This window comes from Oryctolagus cuniculus, chromosome 10 (genome assembly GCF_051225735.1).
Source record: "Oryctolagus cuniculus isolate XC-2025 breed Fujian yellow rabbit chromosome 10, ASM5122573v1, whole genome shotgun sequence".
Lineage (NCBI taxonomy): Eukaryota > Metazoa > Chordata > Mammalia > Lagomorpha > Leporidae > Oryctolagus > Oryctolagus cuniculus.
The window spans coordinates 90,089,281-90,108,616 of NC_142876.1; the positions used below are offsets into that span (position 1 = coordinate 90,089,281).

The following is a 19,336-nucleotide window of genomic DNA, read 5'->3' on the forward strand; positions in this document are numbered from 1 at the left end:
AAGTGTGGGAAAATGTTGGTCATCATTGTGCATGAGTGGATGAATTCTTGGAGATTCATCATACATGTCTCTCATTTTATTTGAAAATTTTTATAATAGAAAAAGTAGAATGATTGGTGCTGGCCAGTCATGGAGGAAGTTATACTTTGCTTAGTTCAGTTCATTTTGTTTCAGTGTAATTAAAAAAAAATAGTACTTATTTTCATTTAATTCATTCAGTCCAAGGAATCTTTTATTTAAATAATCTTTGTTATTTGCCAGAGCTTATAACTATGGCCCGCAAAGGATGCAGAGATCAACAGTCAGGTGAACTTGATGTCTGTGAGCATATCTACGAAATGGGTATGCTCCAATGTTCTACTCTCACTTGGGTGTTGCAAAGAATTCTTGGAATTTTTTTTTTTTAGATTTATTTATTTATTTGAAAGTCAGAGTTAACACAGAAAGAGAAAGAGAGGAGAGAGAGAGGTCTTCCATCCACTGGTTCACTCCCCAACTGGCTGCAATGGCCAGAATTGTGCTGATCTGAAGCCAAGAGCCAGGAGCTTCTCTTAGGTCTCCCCCTCGGGTGCAGGGGCCCAGGCACTTGGGCCATCTTTTATTGCTTTCCCAGGCCATAGCAGAGAGCTGGATTAAAAGTGGAGCAGCTGCTGGGACTTGAACTGGTGCCCATATGGGTTTCTGGCATTGCAGGTGACGGCTTTACCCGCTACGCCACAGCACCAGCCCCGAATTCTTGAAAATTGAAGGAAACTAGCTGTTGCAGGTTTCATTAGTAGTCATAGATATTATAATACATGCTGACTACTACCTTGGGGAAGCACGAGATTCTCTCATTGCCTTAGAAGAATAGTCAATGAGGCAGAACCTTCCTGAAGGGAGAAAAAATGGTGACAGAGATATTCCCTAGGAGTATTGCCTTTGGTAGTGACTTGGCAGAGAAAGAGGGTGGTTGGGTCCTCCCTTTGAGGAGAACTGGTCATGAATGGCAAGATGATGTATGCTAGCTCCTGCTTGAAAGGGAATAGATAAACCATTGAATTGGAGCACGTGAGAGGTGGCTTTATTTGAAAATGCTTTCAAAAGCTGTTTTGACAAGAACTGGGAGGAGGCAGTAGTATCATTAAATAAGCTGGCAACTTTTATAACCAGCTTTTTGGTTCTCCACCTCAAGGGAGAGTCAATAAACTTTGAGTCCCAGCATTAATGTAATTATTTTGAGTTTTCTGGCTCATTCTAGGGAATGCTGCAGAGTGGCAATATCAGATGGCCGCGAGCAATTCAGAAATCCCTTGTCCCCAAGGACACCCACTGCCATTTAGAAGTAGCAGGAGAGGGGGTGGAATAAATCATTTCCTGTGATCTTGTTAGTGTTGAGAATATTACCGGGAAGCAAATGCATCTCAGCATTAATACCAGAAGGCAACTGCAGGCAGAGAAGAAACATAACAAAATTCCTCTACTTTTCAAAGGTTTCCTTTAAATATGGTTTTCTCTTTTTATATTTTTGAAGTTGTTGTATGAGAGTCCCTACCCCCCTTTCTGGTTTTGAAGGTTCTTTCTTCCATATTATCCTGTTGTCTGTCTTCCAGGAATTCTCCTGTTACTGCTTCTGGCAATTGTCACATACTTCTTAATATCAATTGTAAATCCAATAATATGGTCAGTTCATTTAGGAAAGATTCCTGTCATACTGGGTGGTTTACCTGGGTTCAGCGAGAAACAGCTTTCACAAATAGCTTGGTAAGCTTGGCTAGAAGGATCTGTCATGTGTGAGCCTGATGGTTTTATTTTTGTTTCTAGAAAATCCATTGCATTTAATTTTTACTAAACCAGTTGATTTGAAAGATTTTAAGAGTATGAGTAGTCATGAAAGGAAAAGAGCAATTGAAGTCTATTCTAAAGATGGGATCTGAGTCTTAAGTTAAATTTTGGTCAGAGGAGATGGAGAAAGTTCCAAAGTTTTCTTCCCTTTGTCCCTAAGAAGTAAAACAAAGAGGTGATATGTGTGGATTTACATTTTTTTTTTAACTTCAAGGCTTGCTAACAATAATTCCATGCTAGCCTCTTATTGTAAATTGCCAGCATACCTCAAGGCCTAGGCCATGGGCATTGGCTATAAATCATCATTTTCGCAATGGCAGCAACCAGGCCATGACATTCAGAGTGCTGTGAACATTGTTTCCTGGAAGCAAATTTCAGTGTATGAGTTTTAGGGCTCTGACATTGAAAGACCAGCAGTTCTTACTTAGTGTACCATTGCTTGAGAAGAAATTTTCAATTTTATTTTCTCTAGTGACCTTCTCAATTTTAGGCCCTGTCTGTGTTAGCAACATTATCTGTCACGTCAATCAGATACAAAAGACAAATAAAGCCCAAATCATTAGATGTTTGGAGGTTTGGGAACAAAGGAACGTGGCAATTTCAAATTTTTCCAGCTGGTTATTCATTGTCATGAGTAATTTGATTGGCTTCCACACACTATTTTCTGCCCTATAAAGGTTGTATTTTTTCCATTTAAAGAAGCATAGATTTTTCATCTTTTAATGTTTCTGAAGCAATATCTTACAGTTGATATGCTTTGTGTTGGAAAAGCTATCATTAAGCCAGTGGTTTTCCAATTCATGACATCTTAAATTTCTGGAAATATGGTATCTCTTATGTTCCTCTTCTCTTTTTCTCCGCTTAGTTTGCACCACCAATTTCTCTTAGACATTTTAAGTTGCTGACTAATGGGTCTTCCCATAGTCATCTTAGCTTCCTTTAATCCATTTTGCATATTGATGTCATATACTGATCTTATCAGACACAACTAGGACCTTGTCATTCTTCTGTTTAGAATCTTTAATGGCCCTCCATCACTTCTTAGAGGAATCCCTGAATCGCTGCAGTGACTGACAGCACTTTGCATTATCAGACCCTTGTTTTCTTCATTTATCTTCTCCCAAATTGTTTTTTTAAAGATTTTTTTTTATTTGAAAAGAGAGTTACAGAGAGAAGAGGTGGGAAGGAGGGTGAGAGAGAGTGGGAAGGAGTGAGAGAGAGAGACAGAGAGGTATTCTACCCATTGGTTCACTCCTCATTTGGCCACAACTGTAGGGACTGGGCTAGGCCAAAGCCAGGAACCTGGAGCTTCTTCCAGGTCTCCCACATGGGTGCAGAGGCCCAAGCACTTCGGTCATCTTCTACTGCTTTCTCAGGCCATTACCAAGCCATTCTGATCCCAGGAGCCACAATGCCTGCTCCATCTTTTCCCAAATTCTACCCCTCTCTCTTGCCTCCAAGCTGTAGGTCAGAACATCTCAACATTCAGAAACTATGTATTTACCATATGTCCTATTTGTTCCAACAATAAAAAAAATTTACTTACACTTGCTTAACGTTGAATTTCTTTTAGAAAGAAATTTTGTTTTAACACCCTAAATGGAGCTACTATTCTTCTTTTATGAAGGAGCTTCATTTTTTTTGTGGAAAAATGGAAATAAAAGACAATGTGAGGTTTCCATGAACTTCTTCAAGCCAACTCATATATATTTCAAAAGGCACAGACCTATTAAAATAAAGAAGTTAGCCTTTTTATCAATACAAACTAGCTCAGTGACTTTAGTGTTTCACTTATCAACCTTTTGCAACCAGTCCTCTAACTGAAGGTTTCAGCTTTCTGTTTTTGTGGAGTGTTCCATTAGGTGTGCATTCTTCTGGCTTAAAGAACTGGTCTTCTTTTTCCATCTCCTGAATCCCCTGCCCCAAACTGAGTTTGTCCCATCAGACCAACTGCCTTCTTTTTTTACAAAAATATTTAATTATGTTGCATTTATTACCATAAAATAAAATTCATAAACAATATTATCTACTGACCTATGCACTTTTTTATTTTAAAAATGATATATTAACAATAATATAAAAGAGAAAGAAGAGGAAAGTGATTTGCAATAAACTTAAATATTTCAGTGTAGGCACTCAGACATAACTACATTTGAAAACAGTAAATTAGATACTTATATCTACTTAATAGGAATAAAATTGAATTTAAGAATATCAGAAGCAGAGTGGGCATTTGATGAAAGCAGTTAAGATACCACTTGGGATGTCTGTCCTATATTGAAATGCTAGTGTTTGAATCCTGGTTGTATTTTCAATTTTAGCTTTCTGCTAACGTGTACCCTGGGAGGCAGCAGGTGATAGATCAAGTACTTTCGTCTCTGCCACCCACTTGGGAGATATAGATTAAGTTCCCAGTTGCTGATTTAGTCTGGCCCATCCTTGGCTACTGTGGACATCTGGAGTGTGAACCAGCAGATGGGAGATTGGTCTATCTGTCTGTCTGTCTCTGTTTCTCTGCCTTTTGAAGAAGCAGAAAAATTTAGAAAGATTTAAAGAAAATACCAAAAGCATTTCTATGGAAGGAGTACAACAAATGAAAGAGGAGAGTTATGAAGGACACTAGAATAAATGCTACTTTGAGAATAAGTAGTAACATATATGATGAGAGAAAGAGGGAACTAATCTTAGTTGAAGTAGGGCTGACATGAGAAAATAAATAATACCACTGTGAAGTGGAGAACATAAGCAAGTGTGCCATTCCTGCTAATGCACTGGGATTATTTATAAGGGTAGTTGCAAAATAATTCCCTGTGTTACAATAAGGGACTGAGTAGTATTGAAGAATCACAAGAATAGTATCTCTAATCTTGAAATCCTCCCCCAGGTTGAGGCATACATTTGGTCTGTGGTTCTTAAAAAGCCCTTCAGTAGGCTACAGGGAATAGGGAATGGATTGGAAAAAGAAACAGTAATCTAAAAAGCCATAAAGAAGTTGTGTGGGAGACCTCTTGGGACAGTTTCACTGTTAGATGGAGAAACAAGAAGCAAGTCTAAAATAAGTAAATAATTTTAATCCGTCATTTTCACAATGTATATTTCTCATTAGTATGCTGCAGAACTTTTAAAAGGTATGTAATATAACAATAAAAACACTCTCTATTAATACAATTGGGTAATATTCCCTGAGTGTCATGTGTCATAGTCAATTTGAAAGTATTTGGAACTAAGCCTGTTTCTCTCTTATGTATTTGCATGTGGCAGATATGAATACAGACTAATGCAATTGTGTTATATTGGTAGACTGAGTGCCAAAAACCTCATTGCTGTCAGGGATGTGATTTACTTATATAGTGAACAATTGGTATAGTGTTAAACAAAACAATCTGCACTATTTTTTCGATTTATGTGCTAGTTGCATTCCCAAAGTTCCAGAAAATTTGAAATGTGCAAAAAATACTTTGGGCTGTTATGTAAAATAGATCATCATGATTTTTTCTCAACCTGCATAAATGTCTGATGGAACTTTTGAAAGTCATGAGGGACTGAGCACCATTTTTCATTATGTAGGCCTGTCCCATACACTGTAGAACATCTGATGTCCCTGGGGCCTTTCACAAAATACTGGTAATATTTCCCATTAACAAGACAGTCCTTCATGCTTCCCCCAAAAAATCCCTCTAGGGGACAATATCTCTGCTGATTACTACCACGCAAAAGTCTCTCAAGGGTTCTGCATTTTCTTTCTTTGCATTTAACACACTTATGGTAATTTGTTCTGTGGTCTCCTCTGACAGACTGAAGATTCCCTAAGTCCAGGGAAAGTTAGATTCATTTACTTCTGTATCCCTTTATCTGGGGCCATGCCAAACATATGGAAGGCTTTCAAACATTACTTATTAAATGAAATAAAAAGGACAGAGGCAACTCCTTAGGTTCCATTTATAACTGACCTTGATAAGTCCATTGGAGAGGGTTGGAGATGAAACTTAGCAAGGGTTCCCACACATCCAAGGTTGCCCAGGATGTTCCTAGTGTATAGGTTGTCTACATCTTGTACAGTTTAGCATTTTTTAAAAATAAAAATAGTTTTATATTTGGAAACTACTTTAGAATAAGACTTTTAAAAACTATCAGTGTAATAAAACCAATTTGCCAGTCAGCCAGTATTTTTAGCAATTATATAATTGTATTTATTTTTAGTACCCCTTTTCAATCTCAAAAGTGTTTCATTGCATTATAAATTGTTTATAGTATGAGCAACTCATCAGAAGGCTGTTTTAGTCCTTGTCCCCAGGGAAAGACCTTATTTTTCCCCTGGCATAGGAGATGACCTCTGTTACTCTACCAACCATGCTCCCATTTCAGTGGTTTCTTACTTGCCCTATTTTTTCCCCTATTGCCTCTGAAATATTTGTCTCAATTATTTGATAGATTTACATCTCACTTCACAAATTATTATTGTTCTTTACTTTGAAAGTTCTAGTTGTTAAAACTAATGATTGGGTTGTTCATTTGGTGCAGCAGTTAAGTTGTCACTCGGGATGCCCACATCCCATATCTGAATGCCTAGGTCCAGACCAGGCTATTCCACTTCCTGTTAATGCACACCATGAGAGGTAGCAGATAATGGCTCAAGGACTTGAGTCCCATTCTACCCTTATGTGAGAACCAAATAGAGTCTTTGGCTCCTGGCTCCAACATGGACTAGTCCAGCTGTTAATGAGCATTTGGGGAGTCAACCAGTAGGTAGGTGGAAGACCTTTTTCTGTCAATTTGGCTTTCAAATAAAACAAAAAAATTAATTTTAAAAAGAATTGAGGAGCTGGTGCTGTGGTGTAGCGGGTAAAACTGCCGCTTGTAGTGCTGGCATCCCATATGGGTGCTGGTTCATGTCCTGGCTACTTTTCTTCTGTTCTAGCTCTCTGCTGCGGCCTGGAAAAGCAGTAGAAGAGGACCCAAGTCCTTGGGCCCCTGCACCCACGTGGGAGACCTGGGAGAAACTCCAGGCTCCTGGCTTCATATCTGCCCAGCTCCAGCCATTGCGCCCATTTGGGGAGTAAACCAGTGGATGGAAAACCTCTCTCTCTTCCTCTGCCTTTCACATAAGTAGTTCTGCCTTTCACATAAGTAAATAAATCTTAAAAAACAAAAAAAGGATTGAATAGATTTTTCTGTGTTAATCTCCATGCCTTTGGAAATGTTTCCATTAAAAGCAATGAAGATCCAGTAGGGGTATTCCTCACTGGGGTTGAACTCTTCACTTGGAAGTGTAAAGGTTTACAAAATTAAGGTTGAATTTTGTGAACCACTTTTTCCTTAGGTTGAAACCAGTTATATTTGAATTTGTGAAGTTTTCTTTGAACTTTAAATACAATGGTCATAAGAGAAAATTCTTGCTTCTCTTTGGAGTACAAAAAAATGTAAAGTATGGAGTTGGCAGGAAGGGCTGTTGTAGGGCAGGTCTGTGCAAATAGAATTGAAGAGTTTGGCAGCATGAGCATCACCTGGTAGTTTAGAGTGACAATTGGGAGCTTAGACTCCCCAGCCAAACTGTCTGAAATCAAATCCTAGCTCTGTTAGTTTTCTACCTGGAGGACAGACTTAGCTTTTCTAACTTGTATTCCTGAACAATTGGAAGGAATAATAATGATGTCTGCTTCACCGTAATGGTGTTAAATGATGGAGTCAGTGAGTGTAGATAATGAGTGAATCAGACATAAGAAATACTAGTCAACTGTCTTCTGGCAAATATACAGTATGGAATATTACTCATCTGTAAAAAAGAATGAAATCCTGTGTTTTGCAACAAAATGGATGCAACTGGAAACCATTAAACTTAGTGAAATAAGCCAGTCTCAAAAAGACAAATTTTGAATGTTTTTCCTGATCTGTGGCAACTAACAGAGTATAAAAAAAGGAAATGAAATGAGCAAAATTGGCATTTTGAGATTCGATTATTGTTTATAGTCCTTGTCTCTACGGTTGAGGATGAGTGTTTTTTTCCTCTTCTTAGTGTTTGTTGAATTCTTTACTTAACAAAATGTTCAGGTTATGATTATAAAATAAACGGAAATTATGTTATTGTAAAGAGTAAAAGAAAGAAGAAGAAAGGAAGGAGGAGGGAGTGTGGGATCTTAGGTGAGAGGTAGAATAGGGTGCAAAGGATCTCCGTGCTCCTAAACTGTGCCTATGTAAACTGTACATATGAAAGACATGAAATCTCTTCTCCTTATAAAACCAAAAATTTTTAAGATCTCTCACAGAAAAACAGGAACATTCCAAAGGTTCATGGAAGCAGTGACATAGATGAAAATCTATTGTGCTCAGTGGTTCAGTTTACTTGCATATTTATTCTATATTTCTCCCCAAAAATGAATTGCCTTTTTAAGAAAATTCAAGATTATAATTTATTTACTCTTCTGTACTATTCTATATCATATTCTTAACATTCTGTTTCTTCTAGCACTTTTTTCTTTTAAGTTACCAGATTGTTTTATTATCAATAATTTTTTCTATAAGAGTTAAAAAAATAAAAACCTACATCCCATATAGGAGTACTCACTCCCCTGCTTCCAATTCAGCTTCCTGCTAACGTGCCTGGGAGGTCAAAGATGATGATTCAAGTGCTTGAGTTCCTGCCACCCAAGTGAGAGACCCAGATGATGTACTTGGCTTCTGCTTGTCACAGACTTGCCTGTTGTGGTCATTTGGAAAGTGAAGCAGTGGATGGAAGATCTCTCTTTGTCTCTCTTCTCTGTGTCTCTCTGTCTTTCAAATAAACAAATAAATAAATCTTAAAAAAAAGCAATCCAAACCCCATATGTCATTTATTCTCATCGGAAATATTAATCCAAGAGAAATTATTGCATATCCTCATGAGAAAAGTGTATATAGACAGTTTCATGGCAGCTGTAATCATAATAGATAAAAACTTGAAAAAATCCAAATATCCTTCAATGGACATAGTTGTGAACAAATTGTTATATAATCATACAATGGAATACTACTCAGCAATAAAAGGAAACAACAAACAATAGATATATACAACAATAGGGAAGCATCTCAAAAGCATCATTTTGACAAAAGAAGACACAAAGAGAACACACTGTGTGATTTCATTTATGCAAAATTAAAGAGCCAGCAAAATGAATTCAAGAGAACAGAACAAGAACAATAACAGGGTAAGAGACTGTTATCTTGAAATAGGAATTTATAACCTGGAAATATGTTATTTTGGGTGGTGAATCCTTGAGTTTTTGCAAATGAAGATTTCATGGAGGTATATACTTAAGGTTTGTGTATTTTACTGTATGTAAATTGTGCTTCCAATCAACCAGGAGAAGAATATAAAATTTCTTTTTCTTTAAGAGATGATATATGCTGTAGAGAGAATTTTAAAAAGTTACAAGGAAATAACCATTCATAGCTTCACTGTAAAAGTCATTTGTTAATTTTCTTCCAGTATTTTGTATGGGCTCATGTGTATATAGAGATTTATTTTCTCCTGTTAACATTTCTCTCCTCTATTTCTCTTTCTCTCTTTTCATATTTTACATTGTATTTAACTGGACTTTCAAATCTGGGACTAATTCTTCCAGGGGGAAAAGGATTTCCAGAGAAATACTTTTGTTTATTCATGAAGCGGCATCCATGACAGATAGCCTCATGTTAAAAAGATGATCATGAACGTAATAGTTTAATGACAAAGGCAAATGTAACTAGAAAGAAATGAGGATTTGTTTATAATTTTTTCCAAAGGTAAGAAAGGCATTGGCTTTCCTGTAGATAAATAAATATGTTTCTATTATTCTACCTATATTTTTCCTTCATTTTAAAAAATTTCTTGTTATATTTGTATACAAAGTTGCTGCTGTAGAGGACTTATTCTAAATTCACAGATGTAAATAATATTTTTGTATATTTTCATTTAAGCATCTTATATAATCTTGACTGGATTTTTTTCTTACCTTCAGGGAATGACCATGAAGGTTGTAGTATTGGGAGATTTTGCAGTATGGAACAGCCTGGCAACTCATCGCACATTCTTGATAATTCCTATAGTGCATATTAAAATTGGATCCAGAGATCCTTTGCAGAAGGGGTATGGCACTCTGACTCACCTTACATTACACCAACATTACAGAAAAATGCATAATTTTTTCTTACCATGAAAAGAAAGAAGTGTGAACATAATGGAAAAGATGTGTAGTCTGAAACAAAGCTATGTAATTTGCAGTGTGAGTTGCCTAATGTATTATATAGTTATTATCTCACTTAAGCTCCCCAGGTAATATAATTGCTAATATTTAAGAAATCTATTTTGTTTTGTCACCTCAACAGAACATTTTGCCTTGAGTCTTAATTAATGCATTTCTCTCTTAAGCAAGTGTTTTAGACACAATGAATGTAGCCTTAAATAACCTTCAGAAACACCACACATTTCTGCAGTTTGAAGAGACAGAAAACAACAACAAAAGAACTTGGTACTCTATGTTCTCTCTGTGACCAAAGAAGAAGAATTATGTTGGAATCGTCTTTATTAGAGGCAGCTGTCAGTAAGTTTCACCACCCCCGCCCCATGAAACAAAAGGAGCTACTGAAGAATATACATAAAGATAGCACCCATGAGGCATTTGGATAAATAAAAGTAGGCAATATTAGTGATGCTCATTAGCAGCTGTCACTGTTGGGGATGAAGTAAATTCCACGCCAGAGTGTTTCATACATTACACTTTTCAAAACTGTCAACTTTGACCTTGATGTATGTCCAGTGAATAGTTTTAATAAGTTCCTACAGTTCTTTGCATCTATCCTGAAGAATCCCAGGAAATTGCTGGCAGCAAAAATACAGACCTTTTTGCCTATTATTTGGTGCTTCCTTCAGAAATGTAGAGGCTCAGGTAACTACATCCTCACTTATATGTGCTGTAAATATTTGTCTAAGAATTAGTTTAAAAATATTGTATGACCAAGCGGGTCTTATAGTTTAAAACAATCTTCACAGGCTGTTGCCTGTGTAACTAATATAATTGCGTATGCATAAAACCGTTTTTCCTGTAGAAGCCAAAATGCAGAATAATAGCTTGTCAAACTGTCATTTGCAAGTGAGATCATAGATTTTATAGTCCAAATTAGGTTGTGTTCTTTTCCTTTTTGTCAGGTCATATTCTAATAACCATATTGTGCACTAAACCCTGTGATTATCCCAACACTTGACAGATGGTAGGTTGTTAATTTGTATGTAAGAGACAGTGATTGCCAGCGCCCTAACAGTATTCAACAAAATATGAAATGTCAAAATCCACTTTTGGTTACGTTTTGCTTGACTTCATTTTAGCAAGGTAATGTTAGGCAGAAGCATTTCAGTAGCTTAGCATATGTTTCATTTACTCCTCTTAATGATTTTACTAACTCCCAGAAACAGAAAAGATTAAGGAACAAGTAAATTTCCTGTTTATGTTATGCTTTCTGCTTTTCTGTTGGGGAGAGGTCATCAGCCTCACTGATCATTGATGGGACTGGTTGAGAGCTGGTAGCAGGTAGCATTTAATTGCTTGACGTTCAGGATAATTGTGGTTTACAGGTGTTTAGACATGTGGTAGGAGACACAATAATTTACACGTTTTAATTAAAAGCACATTGGAAAATTCACTAAAAGAAACTATTAAACTAATGAACAGGTTCAGCAGTGTGGCCAGATATAAGATCAATATACGAAAATCAATTTTATTTCTTTTCATTAGCAGTGAAACGCTCAAAATGAGATTAAGAAAATAATCCAGGGGCCAGTGTTGTCGCATAGCAGGTAAAGCGGCTGGTCCCTATCCTGGCTGATCTATTTCTAGTGCAGCTCCCTGCTAATGGCCTGGGAAAAGCAGTGGAAATTGTCTAAGTATTTGGGTCCCTGCCGTCCACGTGGGAGACCCAGGTGAAGTTCCTGGCTTCAGCCCTGGCCATTGCAGCCATCTGGGGGAGTGAACCATCAGGTGGAAGATTCTCTCTCTGTCTCTCTCCCTCTCTCTCTGTCTCCAGTCCTCTCCCTTTCTCTCTGTAACTCTGCCTTTCAAGGAAATAAATAAATCTACAAAAAGGAGAGAAACAAGTAATTCAACTTAGAATAGAAAAATTATAAGATACCCAAGAATAGACTTGAGAAGTGCAAGAGTTGCACACTGAAAACTGTGAAATGTTGAAACATATTAAAGAACAACTAAATGGAAGGGCATCTCATGTTTGTGAACCAGAAAACTTTACACTGTTAATATTGCACTATTGTGCAAAATAATTCTTATTTCAGTGTAACTTCTTTCAACATCACATCTATTACACTCTACCACACTCCCAGAATGGAGGAACTGATCCTAAATGCATGTGGAAGTACAAAGGACCCAGAATCACCAAAAACAGCTTTGGAAAACACTGACAAAAGTTTAGGAGTCAAACTTCTTGATTTCAAAATTTAGTAAAAAGCTACAATACCAAGATTGTGTGATTCTTACATGAGGATATATCAATAGAATAGAAATGAATCCAGAAATAAACTTTCTCTTTTACTGTGTATTGCTTTTCACAAGAGTACCTAGACAATTCAATGAGGGAAACAGTTAATTCACAAATGTTGCTGAGACAAGTAGACATCCAGGGATTTGGATCTCAATCTAACACCTTATATAAAAATTAGTTCAAAATGGATCGTAGTCCTAAATAAAAGCTAACACTGTAAAATTCCTAGGATAAAACATAGCAGGTAATCATTGTGATATTGGTTAGGTTGTTTCTTAGACACAACACTAAAAGCACAGGTGATAATTTTCTGGTCCTGAAAATAGAAAATATAGACTTCAACAAAATTTAAAACTTTCATGTGTCAGATGACACCACCCATAAAATGAAAAGGTGGTCCAAACATGGAGGAAAATCATATATATGATAAGGCATTTGTACCTGAAGTATATAAAGAACTCCTGCAATTTGACAATAAAAACCAAATAACCTAATTAAAATAGGTAAAGAATCCAAATAGGCAGTTTTTGAAGAAGATATTTAAATGATCAACAAGCACATTGGAAGGTGCTCAGCATCACTTATCAACAGGAAAGTCGAATCACATAAAAACAAAAGCACAATGAGCTGCTAGTTTATACATACTAGAATGGTTACAATAAAGCCACAGGTATTGATGAGGATAAGGAGAAACTGGAACCCTCCTATGATGGAGTTGTAAAATGGTGTGACTACTTGAGAAAGGAGCTGGACAGATCCCTGGAATTTTTAATACACAGTTACCACATGATCTAGAAATTCTACACTTTCCTAGGTATATGATAAATAGAATTAAAAACGTATCCACATGGCTGGCGCCATGGCTCACTTGGCTAATCCTCCGCCTGTGGTGCTGGCACCCCGGGTTCTAGTCCCGGTTGGGGCGCCGGATTCTGTCCCGGTTGCTCCTCTTCCAGTCCGGCTCTCTGCTGTGGCCCGGGAAGGCAGTGGAGGATGGCCCAGGTGCTTGGGTCCCTGCACCTGCATGGGAGACCAGCAGGAGGCATCTGGCTCCTGGCTTCAGATCAGCACAGCGCCAGCCATAGCAGCCATTAGGGCAGTGAACCAACGGAAAGAAGACCTTTCTCTCTCTCTCCTACTGTCTATAACTCTCTCTCTGTCTTTCTTTCTCACTGTCCAACTCTGCCTGTCAAAAAAAAAATATCCACACAAAAAGCTGTACATGAATCTTCATAGTGGTGTTATTCAAAAAACTAAAAACTGGAAACAACCTAGATGTTTCTCTGTGACAGGATAAACTAAAGTGGTCTTTCCATGCAATAGAACGTTTTAGTGATAAAATGGAATAAAATGTGAATTTTTTTGAAAGATTTATTTATTTATTTGGAAGGCAGAGTTAGAGAGAAGAGAGGCAGAGAGAGAGAGAGAGAGAGAGAGAGAGAAAGAGAGAGAGAGGTCTTCCATCCGATGGTTTACTCCCCAATTGGCCACAATGGCCGGAGATGTGCCGATCCAAAGCCGGGAGCCAGGAGCTTCTTCTGGGTCTTCCAAGCGGGTGCAGGGACCATCTTTTACTGCTTTCCCAGGCCATAGCAGAGAGCTGGATTGGAAGTGGAGCAGCCAGGTCTCGAACCGGCATTCAAATGGGATGCTGGCTCTTCGGGCCAGGGTGTTAACCTGCTGTACCACAGCGCCGACCCCAAAGTGTGAATCTTGAAGGGGTTATGCTAAGTGAAAGAAGTCAGTCATAGAAGGCCACACAGTGTAAAATTTAATTTATGTGTCATGTTAGAATAGGCCAATCTATGCATACTGTGAATTACTGGGACTAGTGGGATTGGAGAGATGAGGGGAAAATGGAAGGGGCTGCTAATGAATATAGGGTTTCTTTTTGGGGTAATGAAAGTGTTATAAAGCTAAGTGAGCCGGCGCCGCGGCTCACTAGGCTAATCCTCCGCCTTGTGGCGACGGCCCACCGGGTTCTAATCCCAATCGGGGCGCCGGATTCTGTCCCAGTTGCCCCTCTTCCAGGCCAGCTCTCTGCTGTGGCCAGGGAGTGCAGTGGAGGATGGCCCAGGTGCTTGGGCCCTGCACCCCATGGGAGACCAGGAGAAGTACCTGGCTTCTGCCATCGGATCAGCGCATTGCGCCGGCCGCAGTACACCGGCCGCGGCGGCCATTGGAGGGTGAACCAACGGCAAAAGGAAGACCTTTCTCTCTGTCTCTCTCTCTCTCACTGTCCACTCTGCCTGTCCAAAAAAAAAAAAAAAAAGCTAATTGAAGTTTGGTTGCACAGTTCTGAATACACTAAGAAAATAATGAATTGTACAGTGTAAATGAGTGGATTTATAATAGGTCAAATATATCTCAGTAATGCTATAAAACAAAGCACATTGACAATAGAATAAGGAAGGTAATTTATTTTTGTTAGCATGACAATAATTACTTAGACTAACAATATCACACTATTTAATAAAGAATGAAATTTCTCATATAAATAACTTCAAAAATAGGTTTGAAAGAAATTCTTTTTTGGTAATAATTTTCTTGCCTAAGTAGTTGAATGTTCAATAATGACAAGACCAATGATTGTTGAAAGTCTTTTGAAAGATCTTTCCTCAGCACCATAATAACAATTTAGAAATGCTAAACAACTACTGGTTTTCCAATTGTGTAAGCATCCATCTGTCAAAAGCAGTCAATTCACATCGTGCATACATAATACGAATGCATATACACAATAGGATACCTATATGTGTAATGTGCCAGATATAGTACACTGTATATTATACTGTGTACCTATGTATATCAGGCATAAACAGTAGCAACTTGTACCAGATTCGACTCATGATAACTTTCTCCTTCCCAGTAATTATTCCCAAGTATTAAGTATCAATCTTACTTTTCCTTGTTATTTGGTTGGATGATTTATGTAAGTAAAATATATACTTAAAATTAAATGAGTTGTTGACATCGTGTATTACAACTTAGAAACTATTTGGGAGCTTTCCCTCAACACCTTCCCCAATTTTTAAAATTTATTTGACAGGCAGAGACACAGAGAGAAGTCACATCCAGTAATTCACTCCCAAAATGCTGGCAGTGGCTGGGAGGGCTGGGCTGAAGCCAGGAATGGGAAATTTGATCCAGGTCTCCTATGTGGGTGCAAGAACTCAATTACTTGAGCCATCATTGCTACCTCAGGGTGTGCATTAAAAGAAAACTGGAGTCAGGAGTCAGAATTAGGCATTGAACCTAGGTATGCTAACATGGGACACAGGCATCCTAACCAACAGGCTAACCTCCCACCCCAAGAAATGTATTTTTTTTTATTTAATGAACATAAATTTCCAAATTACAGCTTATGGATTACAATAGCCCCCCCCCCCATAACTTCCCTCCCACCCACAATGCTCCCCTCTCCCACTCCCTCTCCCCTTCCCTTCACATCAAGATTAATTTTCAATTATCTTTATATACAGAAGATCAGTTTAGCATATATTAAGTAAAGATTTCCACATTTTGCACCCACACTGAAACACAAAGTGTAAAATACTATTTGAGTACTAGTTATAGCATTAAACACCTAAGAGTAATTGTGTATTAATTACAGAGTTCAACCAATAGTTTTAAGTAGAACATAAAATGCAACTTTTGTATTGTTGTGCCCCGCCCCCAACCTCCCTCCCTCCCGTGGCCCTCCCTTTTCCCACTCCCTCTCCCATCCTGCCCTTCATCACGTTTCATTTTCAATTACCTTCATATACTGAGGATCAACTTAGTATATACTAAGCAGGGATTTCAACAGGCTGCACTCACACAACCGAACCAGGTATAGGGTATTGTTCGACTAGTAGTGTTGTTTTTAAGTTTCATAGTTAAACACATTAAGGACAGAGATCCTACGTGGGGAGCATGTACCCAGTGACTCCCGTTGTTGATTTAACAATTGGCACTCTTATTTATGACGTCAGCAATCACCCGAGACTCTTGCTATGAGCTGTCTAGCTATGGAAGCCCCTTGAGTTCACCAACTCTGTACTTGTTTAGTCAAGGCCGTATCACAGTGGAGGTTCCTTCCTCCCTTCAGAGAAAGGCGCCTCTTTCCCTGATGGCCTGTTCCTTCTGCTGGGGTCTTGTTCACCAGGATCTTTCATTTAGATTGTTTTTTGCCACTGTGTCATGGCTTTCCATGCCTGTGAGACTCTAATGGACTTTTTAGTCAGATCCGAATGTCCCAAGGGTTGATTCTGAGGTAGGAGTGCTGTTTTGGGTGTTTGCCATTCTATGAGTCTGCTCTGTGTCCTGCTTCCCCCGCAGGATCATTCTCTCCCTTTTAATTCTATCCTTCATTATTTGCTTACACTGGTCTTATTTGTGAAATCTCTTTGACACTTACCCTATCTTTTTGATCGGTTGTGTATTTATACTTATCACTTTACCAAGTGTGCTGGCATTGGTACCTGCCTCTTTGGTAAGACTGAGTTGAAATCCCCTGGCACATTTCTAGTTCCACCATTGGATGTAAGTCCGAGTGAGCATGCGCCATCCTATATATCTCCTCCCTCTCTTATTCCCACTCCTATGTTTAACAGAGATCAATTTTCTGTTAATTTTTAAACGCTTAAGAATGATTGTGCCTTGATTGCAGAGTTCAACCAGTGGTCCCCAAGAAATGCAATTTAAAAATACATTGTAAGGCCGGCGCCGTGGCTCACTAGGCTAATCCTCCGCCTTGCGGCGCCGGCACACCGGGTTCTAGTCCCAATCGGGGCGCCGGATTCTGTCCCGGTTGCCCCTCTTCCAGGCCAGCTCTCTGCTGTGGCCAGGGAGTGCAGTGGAGGATGGCCCAAGTGCTTGGGCCCTGTACCCCATGGGAGACCAGGATAAGTAACTGGCTCCTGCCATCGGATCAGCGCAGTGCGCCGGCTGCAGCGCGCTGGCCGCGGCGGCCATTGGAGGGTGAACCAACGGCAAAAAGGAAGACCTTTCTCTCTGTCTCTCTCTCATTGTCTACTCTGCCTGTCCAAAAAAAAAAAAAACACATTGTAAGGCATGTATAATTGATCTTCAGTAAGCAGTGGGAAAACATTTGAATCTATCATTCTTTTTTAGGGTTTTAGGAAGTTAATATTTTTCCCTTTTTTGCCGTGCCTCAGAGATCTAATTTTTCTTGTAAAATATGGAGTTTAAAGGCTAACAGCCAAATTTCAGATGTGTTTTATTCACCCTTTTTGATGGATAGTGGTTTAAGGAAGCTCTAATGAAAAAAAAGTGTTAACCTATAGCTAATCTGTGGAATAAATTTTTGTTTTCAGTAATTTAAGAGTTGTTCTCTATTTTTTCCTTTTTCTATGTCATTTTTATAGTGATGATTTTTCATGGTTCCCTGGTTCTTCATCATATTGTTGCACCATGAGGAAATTTAGCAAAATGAAAGAATTCTCCAGATGAGCTGGAGCATCCCCAGCTGGCTGATTTAAAGAGGAAGTGAGGTGATTACAACAGGATAGGGAGCTGAAGTAGAACCCAGGTAGCTTTTTCCCAGCTCAGTGAGGAGAGTCACATTCATACACATCATTGACTTGCTTCATTTGGCATGCAGTTCTTAGGAGAACATCTATAGCACAAAATGATGCAGAAGCACATTGTTCTTAGATACTGAAGGGAAGAAGCTAAGAGTCGGAAGTTTAGTACTAGAAGCTTACTTTGGAGTCAGCTGACTAAACTTTTAGCATCAGGGAGAAAAGAGTTTGAGGAGAGAGCAACCTGGTATTTTCTGTACTTAAAGAGTGAAACCAAAATGGAAAAAAAGATATAATCAGAACCTACCACCATCCTATTTCAGCACAGCATGTTATTCTCAGTTCAAAAAAATTTTTTTTAAAAGAAAGCATTTTAAGATACTATCTCTATGAGCCATTTTCATGAAAAGCCAGTAAAACTTGGACTCCCTCTGAGAAATTGCTTTGCAATTGTGAAGGTGTGGAGACATCCTTGACTCTGGGAGGTGGGTTGGTCACATGGAGTGTGTGAATGAGCCTATCTGCATGAAATCTGGATAGTAAATAAGAACCTGTGGTGCAGCCTGGTTGAGCTAGTCCTGAGGATGCAGATTTGCAGAGGAGTGAAGCCCAGGGTAACCGCATGAATCATTCTTTGGAACTAATTAAAAACTTTATAACTACTTTTGAGAACTGACCTTGCCAATAGAGAAGGCTGTAGCCTCCTCTAGATCAGCCAATTGATGAATTTATGAAAGACCTGAATGTGTGACCATATCTAGGAAACAGAACAGAGAACTTCAGTCCTTGATTCCTGCCCCCTTCCTCACCAGCCTGCTGCAGAATACATAGCCACATTCCAAGTGATTGCTTCCGTGTTCTGTTTCTGAAACAATTCACGTTTTTTGGGTGGAGTTGGTGGGAGAAGGTGCTTAGCCCTGAGAATCAAATGAACAAATTAAGTATCTCTGGGCTATAGAATTTTTTCATCTGATGTTGGCACACCAAGCAGCTCAGAGGTATGTGTCTGTTTCATTCAAGGCCATTTATATTCTGGTCGTTCAAAGAAAGGAGCCGATAGCTAAGACTTTTCTTTGAAAGAGAGAAGTCCGTTATTGGCGACTTTGAACCTCTAAAAAATGAGTACATTCTGTTTGGATAAAGCACCATAATAGGTAGAAGGAAGCCCAGATAGACTTGTAAATTTCCCAGTGAGCAAGCAGGCCTATCCTGTCTTTATTAAAATTATGCCTCCCAGCAGGTGGTCTTGTACTGACTGTTACCTCCAGAATTGGCTTGAAAGCAATCCTGGGAACCTCACATGACCTGAAAAAAGCATAGGCTGTCCTCTGAAATGTGAAAGGAGATCAGATTGCTGTGCTGAGCACGCTGGATATGTTGAGCAAATTTATTCTCAAATATTTAAAACTTGAAGCTTTGGCAGCTATATTAATAAAGATAAGTAAGCTAGTTGACATCAACACATGCATTCTGTTTGTTTTTTG

At 38.6% G+C, this 19,336-nt stretch overlaps 1 protein-coding gene and 1 long non-coding RNA gene across 2 annotated transcripts in view; both read left to right on the forward strand.

Moving 5' to 3' along the window:
- Positions 1-8,628, forward strand: part of LOC149124333 (uncharacterized) — a 34,804-nt gene extending 26,176 nt beyond the window's left edge. The window contains exon 2 of the long non-coding RNA XR_016214282.1: positions 8,406-8,628. This is a non-coding gene — a long non-coding RNA (uncharacterized LOC149124333). The remainder of the gene's footprint in view (positions 1-8,405) is intronic.
- Positions 1-19,336, forward strand: part of FHIT (fragile histidine triad diadenosine triphosphatase) — a 1,587,164-nt gene that overhangs the window by 91,929 nt on the left and 1,475,899 nt on the right. The window lies entirely within an intron of this gene.